This window comes from Crinia signifera, chromosome 7 (assembly GCF_055691185.1).
Source record: "Crinia signifera chromosome 7, ASM5569118v1, whole genome shotgun sequence".
NCBI lineage: Eukaryota > Metazoa > Chordata > Amphibia > Anura > Myobatrachidae > Crinia > Crinia signifera.
In genome coordinates, this window is record NC_139223.1 from 180,748,432 (window position 1) to 180,772,071 (window position 23,640).

Consider the following 23,640-nt stretch of genomic DNA (forward strand, 5'->3'; position numbering starts at 1 on the left):
AGCGTTTTGGATGGCTGGGATATCTTTTTGGGGCCCCTTGTGTCCTGCAGGGCCCTATGCAGGTGCCTAGGTTGCCTTGTGGAAAATCAGCCTTTACATAGACCCTTGTTGCTTAAAAACAAAAGTTTCCAATTACAGATTTATTTAATTGAACAATAACTAACCTCCAAGATAAATGAATAAGCTCTCCTAACCTTAGGTAACATATCAGTCTCTTATACTGTATACTCATTATATATAAACACGACATAGAAGCAGATGTACAGTACATAGAGTGCTGTAAATACTATAACCACATCTGTATAACACAGTAAACACAAGGTCCGAACACAACATAGCTCATCCTCTGGTTGGATACAACAGACTACTGTACCTTACAGAAGAGTCTCCTGACTGTCTGTGATTCATATGTCACAGTAACAGAGTCATCCCACATCCTGTTGTCTAAGTGTCACATCTGGTTATGTCCTAATAATAATGTACCATCTGCACTGCGCCCCTCCTGCCCTATACAGTTACCAGCAGGACAAGCCATCACAACGGCCTAATTACAGGACTCCTAGTGCATAGCTTCGCACGCTTCTGTAATGTCATTGTATTTGTACTGAGGTGCAATGTATTTACATGGATCATTATTACCCAGCTGTAGGGCAGTGGTTGGCAATCTATTCCCCCACCTGTGTACTAGCCAGGCCTGAGCAGTTCGCTTTCCAAGGAAACCAAACCCACCCGAATTTCTGGGATTGGAGGCTATCCGTTCCTCAGCTCAGATCTCTCTGCCTACCCCGTATGTGGATTATTATTTCGACAGTATTAGGTTGAAAGTGAAAAGGTCAACACAAGAAAAAGGTTGATTAGCGGTGGCGTGGGTGGCGTGGGTGGCGGAATGGCGGATGCAGGGATGCTACGTGTGGAGGAGTTGCGGGGGTGCCTCGTGTGGGTGGTGTGGGTTGGTGGGGTGCACCGGTTGAGTGAGGGGCAGTTGAGGGGGTACTTTTGGTGCGGTAACAACAGTGGTGTGGTAGATATGGGTGCGTGTGTACTGCGAATGTGTGGGTGCGGTGTTGGTTTGGCTGGGTTGGGGGGTACTGTGAGTTGAGGAGGTCCGGGTGCGGGGGTGCTGTGGGTGCATTAATAGGGTGGGTGGGAGAGCGGTGGGTGCGGGGTTGGCGCAGGTGTTGGAGAGTGTACGTTGATGTTGTGGGTGTGGGAGGGGTGGGTGCGGGTGTGCTGCGGGTGGTGGAGTAGCACTTGCGGGGGTGCTGTGGCTGGGGCTGGTGTGGTGGTGTTGTGGGTGGGCGAGGGGTGGTTGCAGGGGTACTGCAGGTGGGTGAGTGTCATGTGTGTTTGATTAGTGGGTGGGTGTGGGCGTACTGCGTGCACAGTAGGTGTGTTTGCGGTGCAGTGTTAGGGAGGTTGGGGAGGAGCGGGTGTGTGGCTGGTGTGTGCAGGGATGGCATGGGTGGGGAAGTGTTGTGTGCGGGGGTACTGCAGTTGTGTTTGGCTAAGGTGCAGGGTAGGCGCAAGTGGTGGGAGAGGCTGTGCGAGTGTGCTGCGGGTGGGGTAGGGGTGCTGATGGGGGTGCTGTTGGTGTGGGCAGGGCAGCCGAGAGGGGGGGGGGGCGGGTACTAATTACCCGGGCCCAGGCTTGCTGGAGGGGCCCTGCAGGGGCCCTGGTCTGACCCTCCCAGGTCCCCCTCCGTCCCTTCCAGGTATCAACAGCAGCACACACTTCTACAGCATGTGCTGTGCTGATACATACCTCCCAACTTCTGTCCGGAGGAAATAGGGACACTCGCGCGGCGCGACCTCATTTTCATACGAGATTAGACGCTGTGCGCATGCGCACAGCGTCTATTCTACTACATTGGGGGGTCTCCCAACTGCCACCCCCCGCAGCGGGACAATGCCTGCCGCGGGTGGGACAGCGGGACAGGACCCGAAAATCGGGACTGTCCCTCTAAAATCGTGACAGTTGGGAGGTATGCTGATAGCAGGCTCAGCATGAGCATCTCACTGACAGCGTGAGGGTCATGCTGAGCCTACTGTCAGCACTGCACATGCTGTAGGTGTGTGCTGCTGCTGCTGCTTAGTTTAGAGTTTTCTTTCACCCTCCTCTTAACATTTTGGGGCGTGGCCTAAGTGTGGGAGGTGGCCACACCCCCACTCTTAGACCACACCCCCAATATTTTACCGGGGCCCGGCATTCCTCTCGGCTGCCCTGGGTGTGGGAGTGTCGGATGAGGTAGGGGCGTGTGCGAGGGTAGTGTGGGTGTTGAGGGCCGCTTTGGTGGGTTGTGGAGGTCCATACTGTGGTAGGGGAGTGGCGGGTGACGTTGCCGTGCTTTTTTCCTGAGGGCAGCCTGTAGGCTGGCTGTGAGCAGGGTGCAGTGAAGGGAGGATGATGTGTAGTAAGTGGGACAGGAGGGTAGATGATGTGCATTCAGTGTGGCAGGAGGGTAGATGATGTGCAGTCAATGGGGCAGGAGGGTAGATGATGTGCAGTCAGTGGGGCAGAAGGGTAGATGATGTGCAGTCAGTGGGGCAGGAGGGTAGATGATGTGCAGTCAGTGTGGCAGGAGGGTAGATGATGTGCAGTCAGTGTGGCAGGAGGGTAGATGATGTGCAGTCAATGTGGCAGGAGGGTAGATGATTTGTAGCTAGTGGGGTAGGAGGGTAGATGATTTGTAGCTAGTGGGGCAGGAGGGTAGATGATTTGTAGCTAGTGGGGCAGGAGGGTAGATGATGTGCAGTCAGTGGGGGTTAGGCTGCGGGAGGGGTGGGTTCAAATCACACACCTATAGACACATTGGGCGAAATTTAATAGGGTGCGGTTTTTTTATATTTGCGATTTTTTTCGCAAAAACGGACGTTTTTAGACTAAAAATCGCATCCAGATGTTTTCCCATTAAAAAGTATAGAACTCGCATATTTAATGGATTGCGATTTTTAGTAAAGGTTACTAAAAATCGCAAAAAAAATAGACCAGGTTCTGACTGGCGATTTTGTCAGAAACATGCACAGATCATTGAGATCTGTGCATGGTTCTGTTGTAAAAAAATTGTAAAAAAAAAAAAAAGGTACTTGTGTATTTTGGCGGCGCCCATCGCATCGCATACCATAAGGCATGCGATGGTATGCGATGCGACGCGATATCGCGCTATACTGTACAATGTCATACAATTTTTTAATTGTATGACATTGTACATGGCATACAATGCCATACAATGCGATGCGATGAAACATTGTATAAGCACACTAATGGGTGCCTACAATGTGAAATGAACCCCCACGCCACCCCCCCACTATAAACGTCAACCCGAAGCGTGGCGAGCGCAGCGAGCCCGCGAGGGGCGGCGGTACGCGTCCTCCGACCTTTTCATACCCCCACTATCCACGTCGGCGTGGAGTTGAGAATAGAAAGTGTGGCGAGCGCAGCGAGCCACCGAGCCCGAAGCGTGGCGAGCGGACGCGGATACCTGTGAAGCCCGCGAGGGGATATCCGCGTCCCCTTGCGGGGCTCGCTGCGCTCGCCACGCTTCGGGCTCGGTGGCTCGCTGCGCTCGCCACACTTTCTATTCTCAACTCCACGCCGATGTGGATAGTGGGGGTATGAAAAGGTCGGAGGACGCGTACCGCCGCCCCTCGCGGGCTCGCTACACTCGCCACGCTTCACTCGCCACGCTTCGGGTTCACGTTTATAGTGGGGGGGTGGCGTGGGGGTGCATTTCACATTGTAAGCACCCATTAGGGTGCTTAAAAGCACCCTTTATGGTGCTTATACGATCTTTCATCGCATAGGGGGCAAACATCGCGTTGCATCGCATGGCAATGAAGGGGTCCCCCCCTCCAGGACTTACCAGCCCATGCTGAAAGTCCGGGGCTGTCCCCGATGCCCCTGGGCGGTGGGCATTGGGCTGATGAAAAGTGTAAAAAAAAATAATAAAAACTATTGTCTTATACTGTAGAACTATGAGTCCCAGCAAGCCTACCCCGCATGCTGGGACTTGGAGAACCACAAGTCCCAGCATGCGGGGCATTAAAGGGCCCGCTGGCTCTTGTAGTTCCACAGTACAAAAAATAGTTAAATAAAGCACACACTGACACCCAGAAAAATAAAAGTTTAATACATCCACAGCCCACACATACTGATACTTACCTACCTTGAGCCCGTAGGTCGGTCCCTGGATCCGGGGCTCCTGGGCTGAAGAGTCCGGTTCCGGGGCCTTGGTCCTGGTTCCGGGGCTGGTCCAGGGTCCTGGGCTCCAGGGCTGATGTCTCCGGGGTCCAGGATCCGAAGTAATCCAAAAGGGGTACCTGAGGAAGGAAATCCTACTCACCTGGTCCCCGGCGACGACCCTGGCATCTTCTCCGGCAGACGCGCTGCTCCCGGCTGGTACCCGCTCACGGACTGGAGAGGCGCAGAGATGTTCATCTTCCGCGTCTCTCCTCCGGATGATTCCATTGGCCGCCTAGCAGCAAATCAGGAGCTAAGAGGCCTAAATGAAGCGTACAAACCCTTAAATGGCTGAGAGGCTTATGAGGCCTACAATGATTGATGGGCCTTAAGGAGGCCTAAAACGGCTGCACAGGCCTAGAGGCCTGACCTATCTAGCCCCCAGGCCTAGCGCCCGAAAGTGGGGGACCTTTAATTAATTAACGGGCCTAATGCCCGACCTACAATGGGGCCTTGGGGCCAAGAGGGCCCACTAAAACACCCAGATTGCCAGACTAAAATGCCCACAAGCCTGACTTTGCCCACGGGCCTAGTGCCCAACACCCCGTGGTCTAGGGAGGGAGGTAAGGGGGCCCAAGGGCCGCCTACCTGCTGTTGGGAGAGGCCGTGGGGGGGGGAAGCTTCTTCAGCTCTAATGCTTCCCACCCTCGCTGGCCTCTCCGTTGGTGGCCGCCATCTCCTTTCTTCTGCCGCTGGCCCGTCTCTTCCTCAGCCAGATGACGTCGGAGGTCTCCTTCTTTGACTCTGGCGTCTTCTGGCCTCTTCTGCAGCCGCCAGAGCTGTTCTCCTCGCTGTCGCCGTCCTCTTCTCTCTTCTCGAGCGGTCCTGCACTCCGCTGGTGGGCTTATGGCCTCCTCCTCCGCCGTTTTTTCATTTAAATTTATATAACAAATGTGAGCGACGCTGGCATTTGTTGTGGATATTTTGAACATCTCTCACAGAGATGTTGACACTCGACGGGTTAAGTAAGCATTTAGGGGCAGGTTTATCAACAAGTGATAATCTTGTTCTTACTCATCACAAATGATAAATGGTGCTCCAGTCAATCAGCTCCTAACTGTCATGCATTTGAAAAAGGACAGTCAGGAGCTGATTGGATCGAGCAGGATTTATCGGTCGGAGTGAGTGATCGCTGAGTTACATATCTGCCCCTTAGTTTTAAGGCAGACCCAGGTTTTGTGTAACAGCTATCTGCCGATTTAAATCTAGCACCAATATCGGTGAAATTGCGCAGGTTACACAAATTGCAGTCTGTAACATTTGGGACTAAGGGCCTTGTTCATATTCCGTCGGTCCTCCGTGCATGCGCACGGAGGACTGATGTTGTGCATCTGTGCATGCGTGTTTCTTCACATATGTAGACACAGAGTGAACATTTGGTTCGCCGGGTGCAGGCACCCTACATGGCGTGCAGGGGCAAAGAAGGGCGGGGGCGCCGGGCAGTCCCATTACCATATGGGAACGCCCAGCATTTCATTGGCGTTCCATGGCCTCAAGGGAAAGTATGGAGGTGAGGTCTTAGAAGTTCCACAGCAGCCACCTGCATTATGTACAACAAGGATCTTCATAGACATCCTTGATTATTTGATGGGCAGACATGGTCAGTGGTGTAGCTAGGTGCCATGGTGCCCGGAGCAAGGGCATGTTTTGCACCCCCCCCCAATTTATAGTAGGCGGGGCTCTTGCGTGGTGAAAAGGGGGCACGGCCTATCATACCACACGCCGTATTTGCATTGCATATTTTTGGGAACTTTGTAATACCCATAACATATAAAGCCACATGCCGTAATGCCAATTACACATAAGGCCACATTACATATTATATAACAAACCATAATGCCCATTACACATTTGACACATAAGTGCCACTTAGCTACATGCTCAATGCCAAGGGTCTCCATGCTTGATCCCATGGGGGGGGGCTTCATGTTCCATGCCAAGGGGGACTGAAATTGCTCATTGCCAGGGGGAGAGCAAAATCCTGATGCAGCCGGCTCCAACAGCTGTACTACTGCCATGTGTACAGCTGCAGGAATCTTCTAGACAGTCTACACAGGGGGAAGGGGGTGATGTAGAGGGCAGTAACATAACAACTCCCCTTAGAAGGGGGGAGAATAGGGTAGAGACAGCACAACCACCCTTAGAAGGAGGGAACATAGGGCAGGAACACACATTCTCCCCTTCCCCTCCAGAGGTGCCAGCTTCATCACCCAAATCAAGAAAAAAAAGTGCTCCATAAGACTTTACTTAAAAACTAAAATCCACCTTGATGTCATGTGTGACAAACTGAGGAGGGCAGGAGGCACAGCAGGGCGGCAGCCAGCAGCAGTCAGCCTCCTCCCCAGGCTGAGTACAGCCAGCGCTTGGGACGGAGCGCTGCTGCAGCCAGGGAGGAGGGAGTGTAGCAAGTTACTTACAGAGAGAGGGTATAGTGTTCCAAGGGGAAGAGAGAGGACATCACACTGACAAGTGCTGCTGGCTGCTAGTAAATTTTCTTAACTCTGCAAAGATCAGGCTGCAGTTTAGCAGATCTGTTATGTAAACTCTCAGACCCCACTCCCTCTGTGCCTGGCTTGTGCAGGAGCTACGTATGTGTAGTTGTCTGGGAGATGGCTACAGGCACAGAGGTATTCATAAATAACTTGCCGTACAGCAGCAGATCTCCTGGACACATAACCCCCGACCTCTAGAACCCAATAAAGCATAAAACAAGGGCTGAGGAGAGGTGTACAGATAAGGAGAGAGGAGGGAGGGAGGCAGTACCTTAACCCTTTCAGGGCAGGAAGCACTTCACTTTGCAGTCGGCAGTATCAGACGGACTGCCCTGGCGGTGGAAGGAGGCGCATTAGCTGTGATGCTGCAGTCTCGTCCTCTGTGTGACGATCTCCCTGCCAGGCAGTCAGTCCCCCTCCTCTGTCCCCCTCCTCAGTCCCTGACACTGCTGCTCGTGTTCCAGTCTCTGCGCAGACTACAGAGACCGGAAGCAGCCTTCCACTGCAGGTCATTGGTCAGCAGAATATGATATAATTGCAGGGATCATTTGCGGAGGGGGGGGGCGGGCCAGCGGCGCCATTCCACCAATCGGCGCCCGGAGCATGAGCTCCGGTGGCTCCGCCCTCCCTACGCCTCTGGACATGGTGCCCCCCCCCCCCAGATCCTGGCGCCCTAGGCAGCTGCCTAATGGTAGAGTCGGCCCTGCCTACATGGATAACAATGTGATGACTACTGTGAGCTTGTTTTGAGTAAATGCATTTTACAAGGAACCAGTTTCAGCTTCTGCATATTTCAAAAGAAATTGGAGACTATAATGTGGAGAATGGAACACAATTGTCCCATCGGCAGATGTTACATGAGACATGCCCTGAGATGATATAACCAGCTCTGTAATTTACAGCAGTAACCATGCTATTTCCCAATCAGTGGAATCATTCCAGGAATTTTTTATCCTATTATTATTATTCACGGTGTTTACTTCTACAAACTCCAGAAATATTTGTTAAGCAGCAGGAGGCAGGGCGACCCCCGCTAGGAGAAGGGGCACCAAGCTCAGACAACTCCTGGGGATATCTGAATGCAGGAGGCAGGGAAACCCCCCACTAGGAGAAGGGGGACCAAGCTCAGACAACTCCTGGGGGTATCTGAATGCAGGAGGCAGGGAAACCCCCCCGCTAGGAGAAGGGGCACCAAGCTCAGACAACTCCTGGGGGTATCTGAATGCAGGAGGCAGGGCGACCCCCGCTAGGAGAAGGGGCACCAAGCTCAGACAACTCCTGGGGGTATCTGAATGCAGGAGGCAGGGCGACCCCCGCTAGGAGAAGGGGCACCAAGCTCAGACAACTCCTGGGTGTATCTGAATGCAGGAGGCAGGGAAACCCCCCGCTAGGAGAAGAGGGACCAAGCTCAGACAACTCCTGGGGGTATCTGAATGCAGGAGGCAGGGAAACCCCCCGCTAGGAGAAGAGGGACCAAGCTCAGACAACTCCTGGGGGTATCTGAATGCAGGAGGCAGGGAAACCCCCCGCTAGGAGAAGGGGCACCAAGCTCAGACAACTCCTGGGGGGGGGGCTTTGGGGGTATCTGAATGCAGGAGGATGCAAGGAAGCAGGAGGCAGGGTGACCCCCGCTAAGAGAAGGGGCACCAAGCTCAGCAAGCTCCTGGGGGTATCTGAATGCAGAGGGATGCTGGGAAGCAGGAGGCAGGTTGACCCCGGCTAGGAGAACGGGCACCAAGCTCAGACAACTTCTTGGGGGGTATCTGAATGCAGGAGGCAGGGCGACCCCCACTAAGAGAACAGGCACTAAGCTCAACCAACTCCTGGGGGTATCTGAATGCAGCAGACAACTGGGAAGCAGGAGGCAGGGCGACCCCCGCTAGGAGAAGGGGCACCAAGCTCAGCCAACTCCTGGGGGTATCTGAATGCAGAATACTTTGAAGCAGAGCGACCCCGGGTAGGAGAAGGGGCACTAAGCTCAGCCAACTCCTGGGGATATATCTGAATGCTGTAGGATGCTGGGAAACAGGAGACAGGGTGACCCCCACAAGGACAAGAGGTACCAAGCTCAGCCCAACTCCTGGGGGTGTCTGAATGCTGGAGGATGCTGGGAACCCGGTATCTTTAACCTGGTCCATACGTCTTTCTAGTAGATTAGTTATTTAATATTTTCAAAGTATCAGCTTAGTCATTTATTTATTTATTTTAATATTTGGCCTAGTAAACTATTTCCGATTGTATGCTGGACATGAAGGATGGTACAGCATACATATGCCAAACAAATGTACCTATCTACGAGCATGGAGCACATATAGTCAGAGGTAAAGTGAACACGAGTGCAGTGCGATGTACTGTGCTGTGTGACTATACTGTATGTGCTCCATGCTCGTAGATAGGTACATTTGTTTGGCTTCATGTCCAGCATACAATCGGAAATAGTTTACTAGGGCCAAATATTAATATAAATAAATAATTGACCAATAGAACACAGAAATGTGGGTGGGATCAGTGTGCGTTGGTAACAGTGCGGAATACAATGCAGGTTGGATGATGTCTATAGTGAACCACTCATTGGCAGTCGCCCATTGACAATAGCATCTCAATAGGGATCCGGGGCAGATAGGGAGACCGGAGCCACGGTACGGATCATCTCAGATTCCCTAAGTTTGGGCAAGTTCGGATTTCTATAAATCCGAACCGCTCAACTCTAATTTAAATAGCATTGGAGATGGTAACATGAAGGCAAGAAGTTATTCTGATTACCGGCTGAGATTATGTAGCCATCTCTGTGTTACAAACCTGCCAGAGGCTCCCGTGTAGCGCAAGGAGAAGCAGACGTGAAACATTAGGGATCAGTAGTCTCCATTTCAAAACCATGTTATATTCTGTCATCTGATGATCTGAATTATTACGAATTGGCTCTTAACAAGTTAAATCCCACATTTAAAAATGAAGTTATAGACTAAACAGAATGAACTGAGGAGTCTTCCATCTCTCCTCACCTCTCGGACTGCTTCAAACACTCACTACATTAATCGTGAGAGAGAGAGAGATTAGGAATCCTGCCCATTCTTACCCCATAACCATAACAGGGTCCAACCCCCCCCCCCCCTTCTGTTGCAGTTGCAAAGTGCAGTTTTCTACATCCCTACACTTTTTTATTTCCAGTTTAGAAAGGGTATTTGCAGCCGTTGCTGGCAGGAAATATCTGCACCGACTGCCAAAAACATATTATCCCATTAGAGAAACGCCCTGCTCTATGTGGTACATATGACTCCGCTCGCCCTACAACGCAGCATCTGGGATACACTTAATCTCTGTTTTTTTAATATCACAAGAATGTGACAGCCCTCAAACCAATTTATTATGTGTGTGGCTCGCTTACTCAAAACTAGAGAATTCAAGATAACTTTTATTAATCTTTCATATAAAAGTTTTGTACGTATCAAATAATCAGGAATTCTAAATATTTTTGCAATCATTGTCATTTCTTTGGCTGGACTGTAATGTATTTGCTTCCTTTACGGTACAAATACGTTGCTACACATTTACTTTTCCCTGGCAAAGGATACGATGATGTGTGGTAATCTGAACACTTTAGCAGCCTCAACACAGTTATGACAGCAGAGGCTACAATCTGACATTTGTAATGACTGCTTCGATTAAAAAAACATATTTAACGTACATGACGATCCCTACTGAATGTCCTGGGGTCTGTGACTCCTGTTGTTTGGGAGTTATGCATTCCAGTTTATAAACTTGCCATCGGTAATCCTTATGCCCCGCCACTTTAATAACTTATCTAAACTTAACTAACTTATACTAAAATAAAGAGACAGACACAAGTGCTGGCGTTTCAATATGAATGTCAAATTTATTATTGACAACTATTTATATATATTGATCTTATATAAAAGAGGGTGGCGGCCCTAAAGAACGGTCATAGAGAAAAGAAGGGTAAGATGACATCACACCATTCACACAGCGTTGGTGTTCAACTCTCCCACGCAACCCACCCGTGCGGATGGTGCAGCCCATCCCCTGTCCAAGGGGCATGGGCTCGTGGCGTATCATTGAGGGGAGAGCGCACCCCACTATCCTCATATCAGCATTTGAACAAGGACCGTTCTTTACCGCCGCCAAGAAGGATAGAAAAATAGGGAGGGAGGGTGGGGAAATTCGGACCAGAGAGGCAGATCACCTGACCCTCTGGCTATTCCTAACTGCAGTAACTCCTCCCCTGCTCCCTAATTGGCTACTTGCTGCAGCATCATAGCCCCCTTAACAAACACAACTTAAAGTGCAGGCATCTGGGATTCCTTCAGCAGTTTATGGCACCTCTAGCTTAATCAGCCCTCGGTTCTCTTAAACTTGCCATCGGTAATCCTTATGCCCCGCCACTTTAATAACTTATCTAAACTTAACTAACTTATACTAAAATAAAGAGACAGACACAAGTGCTGGCGTTTCAATATGAATGTCAAATTTATTATTGACAACTATTTATATATATTGATCTTATATAAAAGAGGGTGGCGGCCCTAAAGAACGGTCATAGAGAAAAGAAGGGTAAGATGACATCACACCATTCACACAGCGTTGGTGTTCAACTCTCCCACGCAACCCACCCGTGCGGATGGTGCAGCCCATCCCCTGTCCAAGGGGCATGGGCTCGTGGCGTATCATTGAGGGGAGAGCGCACCCCACTATCCTCATATCAGCATTTGAACAAGGACCGTTCTTTACCGCCACAAGCCAAGCCTTAGGCTGCAGCACCGCCACCCTAACGCTCAGCACTTCTACCTAACAACCAGAACTTCACTAAAAACCTCTAAACAGGTCGTCCAGGAATATCTCCATTCCTTCGGGACTCAAATGGACACCGTCCGGCCTATACAGGGAACCCCGCTTATAGACGATGGAGTCATGCCTGATGACACCACCGCTATTCGCCAACAGGTATCGCTGCACCGCAGCATTGACCTTTCTCCGTGCGCCATCCAAGCGGGGCCCTGACCTGGCTGTCCTCCAGACCCGCCTGGGGATCATGGAGGACCAGACCAGGCGGCAGCAGGGGAGCGTCTGGGCTATAATGTGCAGGTCCCTGATAATAATTGACCGCAACTCTAAGGCAGTGCATCGGCCTAGATCGTTTCCGCCCAGGTGCAAAATTAGCACCTCAGGGACTCCAAAGTCCCTCACTGACCTTAGCAATAGGCCCTGCAACGCTCCCCAAAGCATGCCACGCACTCCCAACCATCGAACCATTCGAGCTTTTGCACGCATACCCCCACTCAAACTTTCACACGCTTTCGATGCCCAGTGGACAAACGAGTGTCCCATCACCCACACCGTCTTGACGTCTCTGCGACCTGCAAGATGTAAACAGGTTAGGACGCATGCCATCACATCTCGCCGCTCTCAACAAATCAAACACACTGGAGAGGGAGAGAAGAGAAAGAAACCGTAGCCGACCAGACCTTGAGGCACACTGCACAGAAAACCCCCGGAGTAAACTATCCAGGACGCCATGTCAAATTGTAATTCAGCCGAATTGTGCCCCCGGGGGAAAGTGGACCACCTCAAGACTCCCGCTAAAGTGAGACGAGTACTTATGCGTCCAGTCGGCTACAGTCAGGCAGTTGGACAGATAGACCAGGCCGAATGTATCTGCGGAATGCTGCCGAACGCCATCGACCCAGAGACTGTATCTCTGCGTCGGATTGACCCCCAGCAGCGGCAGATGTGGCCGCCCCAATCCGAAAAGAGTGTGTTCCAAACTCCCTCGGATCAAGGCCAAGCGAGACCAGGGCACGCCCCAAAACGTGGCAGAACTGGTATTTGGTCAATGAGGAACCATCCAAGTGCATTAGCCACGCCCCCGGGCAGTCGGGCCGCAACAGGGCGTAGGAACTTGCCATCGCCACTGGGCATATCCCTTCCACCGGGCACGGCTGCAATGACAGCCATTGACCTCTCCCAGCCTGGTCCGTCTTGGAACGCCGGACCCGGCACCAAACCAAGTCGACCTGAATCACCACGTCCTCTATCGACAGAGGCGAAGGCCGCTGCCTTGACGGGGCTACCAGCTCGCCAACCCTGAAAGCTCCGTGGAAAGCCATAGCATATGCCAGGCGAAACAGCTGGACCTCATAATCGGAATGACAGATATCCCTCACCGCTCCCAATAAAGGAGGCAGCAGGGACACGTCTATGGGCCGCCTGCTATCCGGAGCCACAGGGCAAGCGCGGCGCCAGCCCCTCAAGGCTCTAGACACCACAAAAGACCGGCCGGGGTCCGATCTCCCATACAGCGATGAGAAGAACGACACACCGGCCAACAGCCGTCTCACGGCCGACACAGACTGCCCCCCGGAGTACAAACTCCACACAAAAGCCGTCATGGCATCACTCGGGGCCTTACCTGCTTGGGATGCGGACAGTCTGAATTGTTCCCATTCCAGCCAGCCAGCTTGGTAACAACGCAGCGTCCTGGGGGCAATAGCCCGCATGGCTAGTTCCTCCATGCCTGCCTGATGACCTGCCAAACATAAGGAGGACAGAGCTCACCAATCAATTCGGCCCCTGGCGCCAGGGACCAAAACCTAGCCCAGTCACGTCTGGACAGGGCATCGGCAATCGAGTTGTCCACCCCTGGCACGTGCCTGGCAACAAAATGCAAGTTAATCTGCAAACATTTCAAAAACAAGGCGGGCCAACAAACGTACTACCGGCAGCGAAGACGAGCTCTGCTTATTGATGGCCTGCACCACCCCCAGGTTATCACACCAGAAAGTGATGCAGGCATCGCGCAAGCGGTAGCCCCAAAGTTCTAAGGCCACCACTATTGGGAACAGTTCCAGCAGTAGCATGTTCCTGGTGAGCCCTTCCTCCGCCCATTCGTCCGGCCATGTCGCAGCGCACCAGGATCCATGCAGGAACGCGCCGAAACCAATACCCCCCGCGGCATCGGTGTATAGCTGCAAATCCCTACTGTTGCTTGCAGGGCTAGGCCACAACAGTACCCCGTTGAATTTGCGCAGGAAAACTTCCCACACTCTAAGGTCTCTTTTGAGCTCTGCGTTCAGGCGTACAAAGAACTGGGGCCTATTGGGGCCGGACATGGCGAGTTCTAGTTTTTGGCAGAAGACCCGGCCCATGGGGATAACCCGGCACGCGAAGTGGAACAGTCCCAGTAGGGACTGGAGCTGGCGCACCCTGAGCTTGCCAGAGGCCAGGGACTGGGAGATCGCCCCCCGCAGCCGTGCAAGCTTATCGGAGGGCAACCTGCAGCACCCGGCCTGCGTGTCAATCTCAATACCCAGGAAAGACAGGCACGTAGTCGGCCCCTCTGTCTTGCCTGCCGCGATGGGGACTCCGAAGTAGCCAAACAGCTGTTGCATTGCGTTCAGGAGAGCCCCGCAACGTGGGGAATCAGCCGGGCCAACGCACAGGAAGTCGTCCAGATAATGGGCGACCCCTGTCTCGCCCGAGCTCTCCGTGACACACCAATGCAGGAAGCTGCTAAAGCATTCGAAGTAGGCGCAGGACACTGAACAGCCCATGGGCAAGCAACGATCCACGTAAAACCCGGAAGGCAGCTTGAACCCCATGAACCGAAAGGAGTCGGGGTGCAGGGGGAGTAATCTAAAAGCTGACTCCACGTCCACCTTGGCCAGCAGCGCCCGTTTCCCAAAGCTGCGCACTATCGTCAAAGCCTCTTCAAAGGATTGGTATCGTACATGACACAACTCCGCCGGAATTGCGTCATTCACTGATAGCCCCGGGGGGTGGGATAGGTGTTGTATCAGACGGAACTTGCCCTGCTCTTTCTTGGGCACCACCCCCACCGGGGACAGGACCAAATTCTGAACCGGGGGTTCAGGAAATGGGCCCACCATCCTCCCTAGGCTTACTTCCTTTGCCACCTTCTCTAGGACTACGTGGGGCATATCGATGGCAGATTTCAGGTTTCTAGGACACCCAGATGCCACCTCTCCACGGATGGGGAGACGGAATCCTTGCGAGAAACCTGTGGCCAGAAACTGTGCCTCCTCCCTGAGGGGGTACCGCTCCAGCCAAGCGGCCAGGCGGTCACCCCTCACCGGAGAAGGAGCCTTACTGAGGAGGGGCTGGAGCCGGGGCTGCTCCGGCATTATTCCTGGCAGCCCCGCCTGCTTGCTTGGAGCGTGGGCAGTCCTTGACCGAGTGCCCTCCCCAGCACTTGGAGCATTGATGTTTAAATCTGCAGCGAGCACCCGCCGCGCATCCTGCCCCATTAAAAGCAAAGCATCTCCCCGCTGCCTGCCCTCCACCTGCGCCCCCGCGAAAGGACGAAGGGCCCCTGCGCGGGACCGCCGGCGCTGCCGGGGCCGCGGATGCAGCAGTCGCGGTGGTCGAAGCCGATGGCTTCTTACCCATCCAGATCTCGACATCCTTGGCCCCGAGAGCCATGATCTCGCAACCCGACTGCTTTCGCCGGAATTGCTCATCATAGGCCCGCCATACGCTCTCGCCATCATCCATGTACATGGCATGCATCATGTGAATGTACCTTATCACATTCATATGTTCCTGGGGCCTGGTTTCCAAATAGCAAGCCGCGAACATGAATAGTCCCACTTGCCACCTCTGGTATGTGCAATAAGCAGCCTCCCCTATGCCCCCTCTGCGCTTCGCTGCGCGATAATCTTTCTCATCTTGGGCAGTCATGGTGAAAAAGCTCACGTACTTGCCCTCCCTGATGCGGTCCCTGACGCTACGCCGCAGGCCTCTCAGCACCGCGGTATTTTCGCAATGTACTACCTGCCCCTTGGGGAACAGCGGGGAGCCTGAGTCACCGCTAGAGGACTGGGATCGCCTGCGGCGTCTCCCAGAACGGCGGTGCCTGCGTCTGGACCTATGACCCCCTTCCTCACCGGACGTCACTGATTCGGACCCCGATGACGAGGAGGTATGGGAACGTCTACGCCTGCGCTTTTTGTGTGTGCTAGAGGACCCACCTGGAACAGCTCCTGCTGTGGACGCTCCTGTGGACCCCGAAGGACCGGCCACCTCTGTCGGCCCTGCTGCCTCGACACCCGCCAGCCGTTGCGGTGTCACTGCTGGGCCCGGGACCGCGGAAGGAATGGAACCCGTTGCCGCGGGTGAAAAACCAAGGGCGGCCATCACGTGAGCCGCAGGCCCTCCGTCAGCCATACTACCAGCAGAAGGGATAGCGGGGGGAAGGGACCCCGGTCCTGTCCCGGTGGGTGGTGCCGGCAGCTGACCCGCCTGCGGTGTCAGCATAGCCACTAGCTGTCGCACCACAGCCATGTCAACAGCCGGTGAAGACGTCTGCGCAGGGGGAGGGGCTGGAGCACCGATGTTAGACTCCACACCCTGTGATGGCCTATGGCCCTGTGGCAACAGGCGGGCCCTGCTGAGCCACCTTCTTCTAGCTCTCTGCAGGGGAGTCATGGGGGGCCCCGCCGGCAGGCGCCGTGGGGTTGCTGGCAGTGGAGCTGTAGCTCCATCAAGCGCTACGCTGATAATGGCAGGAGCTCCCTGCGCCCCCCTCCCCGCCGGTCTCCTGGATGCTGGGGGAGTGCGAGCACTCTGGGCCTGCTGTGGAACGCTGCGCGCTGCTGTAGCCCGGCGGCCATCTTGCCGCACTGTGGGAGCGCCTATCGCGTGCCCTGCTGAACTCCCCCTCGACCTGGTGCCTCTCCTGGGACCCGCGCTGCCCCCAGGGGAGCCTCCGCTACCCCCGGCGGGCGCACTAACCACCCTGCGCGGTCGCGGCCTAACGCCGCGGGTGACCGCGTCATCAGCCGATGACGCGGCCCCCCTTGCGCCCCGCCGCGCACCCGGTCTCACCGCCGCTCTGCCTCCCCGCCCAGCCGACTCGCCGCCAGCCGGGGCAGGATCAGAGGGGGAGCCCTGATCCAGGTAACGGGCGGGTGGGTTGCGCGATCTACGTGGGCGCGGCATAACTAGGCCGTACTGCTGAGGAGCACGCTGCAGGGACAGAGAAGGCTGTCAGAACCCCGGAAAAGAGCGAGATAGGGGAGAGAGAGGAGAAAGATATATAAAGAAAGAGGAGATGTGAGGATTATGAGGGATATAAGGAAATCAAACAGAATCAAAGTAGTTGTACAGGAGGGGGTTCTGAACACACCTTGCAGCCAGGAAATTCGGACCAGAGAGGCAGATCACCTGACCCTCTGGCTATTCCTAACTGCAGTAACTCCTCCCCTGCTCCCTAATTGGCTACTTGCTGCAGCATCATAGCCCCCTTAACAAACACAACTTAAAGTGCAGGCATCTGGGATTCCTTCAGCAGTTTATGGCACCTCTAGCTTAATCAGCCCTCGGTTCTCTTTCTTATGGGGAAATTGATAGGAAAATATTGAATTTCATAACTGATGATGTTGGAGACATAGCACATGTGGCTGATGGGCAGATCGTGACATTTCTTGAGAAGGGCAGTGGCGCAGAGGGGGGTACTCTTTGTTGGAGGGGACCCAGGTCCTGCTGCCCCCTCCTGCTTTGTACACAGCATCACTTGGGGCCAGAGAGGCTCTCTCATATAGTTCATGTTTTTCAGGTCTCCTCATAGAGGCCCTTATTCTGGTCGGTGTGGATATATCCGCGTGCGTTCGGGCCGCCGATGTTTTGTGTCTGCGCATGTGCAGAGGCGTCTCTGCGCATGTGCGAGCGGGGCGTACAGCCAAATCCCGCATGATATGTGAACACTCCGAACAGGGGGTGGAGAGGGGCGTGAAGGGCTATTTGGGCTCATTACCATATGCATACGCCCCGCGTTTCATGGGCGTTCCCATGCAAACGCTGGGCGTACGTATGGTAATGCGGCCATGACGCACGTGTAGGGGGCGGACATATGACATCGCCGGATGTCAGCTGCCCGCCCAGATCCCTGCTTTTGCACGGAAAAATGTCCGTGTGGTCTGAGGTTGCGGGAGCTGGTGGAGCACTCGGTCAAGCATTCGATGGTCTGCGACCATCGAATGATGGGGGAGGTTCCCTTAGATGGAGGAGGCGTATTCCGTGAAAAATACACGTGCGGTCCGTTCGGCCAGCTTCTTACCGCGTACGGACGGAGTTGGCGATCCGTATGGAAGGCGGGGTTTCGCACGCACGGTCCTGGCCGCATAATCGGATCCGGCCGCACCGATCAGAATAAGGGCCAGAATCACAAGTGATATAATTTACTCTTTTACTTTTAAATGTGTCCATGAATAATGACTGCACCATACTGTAGTTACTGTACCTAGTTTTCTGCCCCTCTTCTGGGAGGTGGCTGCCTGTTCGGCACATGGGGGTGTGGCAAAAGGGAATACGGTTTCTTCATGTCTACAGCAGTTAAACAGGGATCCAGTGAAGGTTTTGGTTGCAGCTCAGAAATCAACTTTACCAAGCCGATGAGTTGCACCTGTGAGCTGCCTTTAAAAATGGTTTCTGGAGACCAGTCCAGAGCTCCTGGTGGTGGACTAGCTGCCCAGGCGATAGGCTGGGGCAGTGAGCTACGGTAGGGGCCATTGGAATGCTGTACCAACTTGTGAGAAGTTTGTGAACTTTGCTGCTGATTTGAGAACCTCTGATTTAGCCTATGAAATGGCAGTTAGAAGCTGATTGGTTGCCAAGGCTTGATACATCTCCCACATGAGAGTTCTCAGAAACGCGCAAGTTTCCAGCTCTGTCGGAAAGAACAGGCTGCATAAGCTATGTGCCCACATTCCAGGCTGTAGATTACCCTTTAAATCCTGTGTGAAGAATATACAGGCATAGCTGCAGAATACAGAGCCATCTGCAGTGCATTTATTAAGCGACCTGTCTACAATAATGGCTGCAAAAGGGTTTAAGTCATAAAAAGACAACAGTTCATTCTCGGTAACAGCTGCGCCTGTACTCGTAAAGAAATCATTCGTCATGTTGGTGGTATAAGGTCCTTGCACATGGGAGGTCTTCTGTCACATGTAATAGAGTCACGTCCTGACACCGTAATACTAAGGACAGGGATGGCTATAAAGCTGTCACCTATGACAATGCACAGGATAGGCAAGGTGAATATCGTGGGATGAAGGAGGCGCAGAGATCCGAACCATGTGCTTTACGGTACACGGAGGTGCCCATCTCATCTCTGCTGTCGGTAGGCACCGCCGCTGTCTGGAACTGGTGCCCGGTGTACAGAGAGTAAGGATGATCTGATTAGTTGCATTGTACAAAAGTGTTAGCATCACGGCACAGTACAACTTCCTACCATTCAGAAACACCCCTATCATTTATACCCGGCAACTCAGCATTATGAACCGGTAAAAAAAGCAGGGGCTTCCCCATCCATTGCCGGGTTGTTGTGCAGTGTGAACAAGTTAACATACCCTCCAACTGTACCGGCTAAATCTAATACCATTTTTTAATGGTCTGTACCGGCTAAATCTAACTGTACCGATTGTACCGATTTTTTGATAGATGGCTCCTCCCTCTGGGAATTTTAGTTTTCCTCTGTTGCACTGCCGGGTGCTCTTTGGGGAGTGTGAGTGGCCCGCCAAAACTACATTTCCTGGGTTGCACTGTAGGGGGACTCAGTGGGACGGCCATCCTCCCCTTGCTAGTGATTTCTCCCTGGAATCCCTGCAACTCGTCTCCATTCCCAGGCGAGGGCAAAGCTAGTGCACACCACAGGATTAAGCTGTGGAGGCCCCCGGGGGCACAGGAAGCGGGTGAGTGCTGCTAACAGGATACCAGGGTCATCCTGGGGCCCCGGGTATATGATGTGTGAATTGATGCCAACACACATTCGGAAAGGGGACTTGGCCACACCCCCTTTCCTGCTGAACATGCCCACTTGGCCACGCCCCCTTTCCGCATGTGCACCAATTTCCAGATGTTGAAGGGTATGGGTTAATCAGGTCCCCGTTCACACTGATTGAGGAGGCAGTACTTGGAGCAGCAACAGCTCCAAGGGCTGCCTCCTCCCCCGCCCCCGATGATGCTCCGCCCTGCCACACAGTATGTCAGGGAACCGGCAATATATCCAGGTTGCTGAAGGGGCCACAGAAGCAAAATGCAGGGTCGCTTCGGAAGTGAACTGTTTCCAAGTCCCAGTGCGACCCTGCATTTGACGATCTGAAAGCGGTATGACTTATCAGCGTGAGGGAACTCTGGGACCATGGTAATAACTAGGGCACGTGGTAACATCGCACAGGGCCGAGCAGCCTGGGGGAGACACTATCACAGACTCCTGCCCCCTGGATAGCAGACTGACCAGTCAGTGCCTTCCCAAAACATATGATAGATTGACTATTTCCGTATGGACCTTTTGCTTGTGTAGACCTTTTGTCAATGTGATGACCTATTGCGTGTTGACCAATAGTGATCGACCTACTGACTGTCGATCTAGAGATTGTCGACTTACTGTAATAATCTACACCAGTGGCGGTTTTTACGTATGGGCTGCAGCCCCCCCCCCCCCCCCCCAGTTAAAATCCGCCACTGTAGTGAAGCCAGATGCAGCCTGTGAGACTGCTCTGGCTTCACTATGACTGGAAGTGACTTCCTATTGGAAGTCCGACCTGCCAGTCACCAAGGCAGTCCCAATGGGAGGTGATCCCTCCCTCCGGGATGCATTGCGGCAGCCCATAAAATCCGGAGTCCGGGCAGCCGCAGTCTGTGCTGCGTATGTGCTGCTCCCAGAGCCTGTTCAGGTGCCGGGACAGTGATTTCCCTTCTATGGGCTGTTGCCCAGCCCGGCACCTGTCATCATAGTACAGGCGCCGGAAATGCAAAGAGGCAGGAGGAGCGGCGGAGGCAGCAGCAGGGGGGGGGATGTGCCGGCATCGTGACCAGCGGCAGCCCCCTCCTGCAAAAAGGTACCATCCACCACTGATCTACACCCATTTGGCACTAGCAAAACTACAACTGCCAGCATTCCTTGCATCCAGGCCCTTCAGGGATCTCTGTATGAAGAACACATGTTGATAATGTATAATCTGTGTGTATATTTCTGCATTCTATCTCAGTGAGCAATGGACATAACTCTCCCTGTAATCCTGCGCCGTTCCTATCTGCTGACCTACAGATAACAGAGAACCCTCTAATCCAGGGCTGGGCAACACCGGCCCTCCAGATGTTAATGAACTACACATCCCAGGATGCTTTGCATTAGTTTTGCTATGTGGCCATGCTGAAACTGATGCAAGGCATGCTGGGATGTGTAGTTCATTAACATCTGGAGGGCCGGTGTTGCCCAGCCCTGCTCTAATCCATTCTCTGCTTGTCCTGTGTTGAACCCAGCACCCTCAGTCAAAGCTTTGCCTGCTACCTGCCAGTCCTGATCCTAAGCAAGTTCTCAGAGGGGACCAGCCACAGTCACCAGGAAAGAGGTGCCGCAGCAGCTACAGTACACACATCAACACAGTTCTAGGTACCAGTGATGGAGCCCTGGTGCAAGCCCTGGGTGGTAATGTAAGGGGCCAATTCAGGATCGCGCGTATCGGGCTAAATTCGTTCACATGATGTCAGTCCAGGCCGACTTTTGTTAGTGAAGGCAGAGAATGAGATATCATTCCTGAGCGACCACTGAATGACTTCTCGGTACTTATGTAATATCTGGGCTTCTGTTTTTCTTATGAGACAGCGTCCGCTCGCCACGCTTCGGGCACGGTGGCTCGCTGCGCTCGCCACACTATATAAAATCAACTCCATGCGAAGTTGGATAGTAGGGGTACGAAAAAATGGGGTGCATTTAACATGGGAGCCCAGATAATACATAAGTACTGACTTCTCCTCCTTGGGCATTTGGTGAGGCGAACATATGCAGCCTCGTGATCCGGTCTGAATCAGGCCCTTAGTCCGCAATGATGACAGTGGGAGGCTAAGTGCTCATTTACATTATTAATGAATGCTGTGTACCACTTCCATTGAAACAAGCATCAGCGTCCGATGTTGGCGAACTCTAGTGAACTCGTCGACTGAATGTTCATGAGAAGCGTTGACGGCGCATAATTAATAAATCTTTTGTCACGCGCCCACCTGGGAAACAGCTTTGCTAAGCTACAGTTCCCCAATGTTATTGCTCTGTTAAAGAAAAGTACACTTTTAAATAAGAAAAAAGTGTGTGTGGGGGGGGGGGGGGGTCGCAGATCTGAGGGATATTTAAAGGAAGTTGCTAAATCCTAGTGAGCTAAAGGACATTTTACGCCCAGGGGGAGGAGCAAGGCCGGGGGGGGTGCAGCTTCACTAGCCATGCCACCAATGGTTGCCTTCAGGGCCGGCGCCACCACTAGGCAGCCTTATGCATTTGCCTAGGGCGCTGGCGGCTGGAGGGCGGCAGTTTGGAGCTGGTCCCCCCCACGTCGCATCACCCAGCAAGCAGCCCCATCCCTGGGGAGCATCGTGGCACGGCTACCCGCATCACCCGGCAAGCTCCCCCCCCCCCCCTCCCTGGGGAGCTTTGCGGCCGCCAGCATCGCTGTACCCGGCAAGTCTCCCCTCCCTGGGGAGTGTCGCGGCGGCGGCCAGCATTGCACTGCACTACCCCCCCCCTGGAGCCCTGGTTGCCTTTAGTAACCAGGTGGCGAGCGAAGCAGGGCATGCCCGAAGCGAGCCGCCGAGGGTCCGTTTGGGTCCCTTGTTCCGACCTTGCTCCTCCCTCTCTCCTCCCATCACGTGGGCAGGTCCTTTAGCCCACTTGAATGTGGACCTAGCTGATATTTAAAAGTCAATAAAAAACTAGGTACTCTTTACCTAGAAGGGCGCCCATCGCGGCCATCGCGGGCATCGCATGTACCAAAAAATCACATGCGATGCGACCGACGCGATTACCGCGATTTCCCATAGGGAACAATGTTAAAAGTCCCAATTGACCCGATTTTCCATCGGGAATAATGTTAAAAGGCCCACAGAGGCCAAATAGCCACCCTGAAGTGTGAAATGGCCCCCCCAATTGTTAACGCCACCCCACGATCAACGTCAACCCGAAGCGTGGCGAGCGGTGGCGGTACGCGTCGTACGACCTTTTCATACCCCCACTATCCACGTCGGCGTGGAGTTGAGAATAGAAAGTGTGTCGAGCGCAGCGAGCCACCGAGCCCGAAGCGTGGCGAGCGCAGCGAGCCCCGCGAGGGGACGCGGACACCTGTGAAGCCCGCGAGGGGACGCGTATACCTGTGAAGGTGTCCGCGTCCCCTCGCGGGGCGCGCTGCGCTCGCTACGCTTCGGGCTCGGTGGCTCGCTGCGCTCGCCACACTTTCTATTCTCAACTCCACGCCGACGTGGATAGTGGGGGTATGAAAAGGTCGTAGGACGCGTACCGCCGCCCCTCGCGGGCTCGCTGTGCTCGCCACGCTTCGGGTTGACGTTGATCTTGGGGGTGGCGTTAACAATTGGGGGGGCCATTTCACACTTCAGGGTGCCTATTTGGCCTCTGTGGGTCATTTAACATTGTTCCCTATAGAAAATCGGGTCAATTGGGACATTTAACATTGTTCCCTATGGGAAATCGCGGTAATCGCGTCGGTCGCATCACATTCGATTTTTTGGTCGCATGCGATGCGACCGACGCGATTTATTTTTCTTACGATGCCCAAGATCAAAATCGTGGGCGCCCTTCTAGGTAAAGAGTACCAAAAACGATAATTTTTTTGGGTTCACACGGAACTATTTTAACTTCTGTTTTTCCTTTATATACTGTAAAAAGAGCATAATATTAAATGAGGAGAGTGTATACATTTAGGAAAGCGCTGTGTTGCACAAAGGTCACCTAACATTTATTTATTATAGGGCAGAACAATGTCGACAGCGGAGTGAAAAACAAAGCAACAGGGAGAACAAATATACAGCACTCAAGCGCACATGTTTGTTCTATTACGGGGGACATTTTATTAATGGGAACTAAAGTATAAAAGAAAG

At 53.4% G+C, this 23,640-nt stretch overlaps 1 long non-coding RNA gene across 2 annotated transcripts in view; it reads right to left on the reverse strand.

The window, feature by feature from the left end:
• The window catches only part of LOC146019648 (uncharacterized), a 29,528-nt gene extending 22,251 nt beyond the window's left edge, over positions 1–7,277 (reverse strand). For both annotated transcript variants that reach the window (XR_014450635.1, XR_014450634.1), the window contains exon 1: positions 7,001–7,277. This is a non-coding gene — a long non-coding RNA (uncharacterized LOC146019648). The remainder of the gene's footprint in view (positions 1–7,000) is intronic.
• Between the last annotated feature and the right edge of the window lie 16,363 nt (positions 7,278–23,640).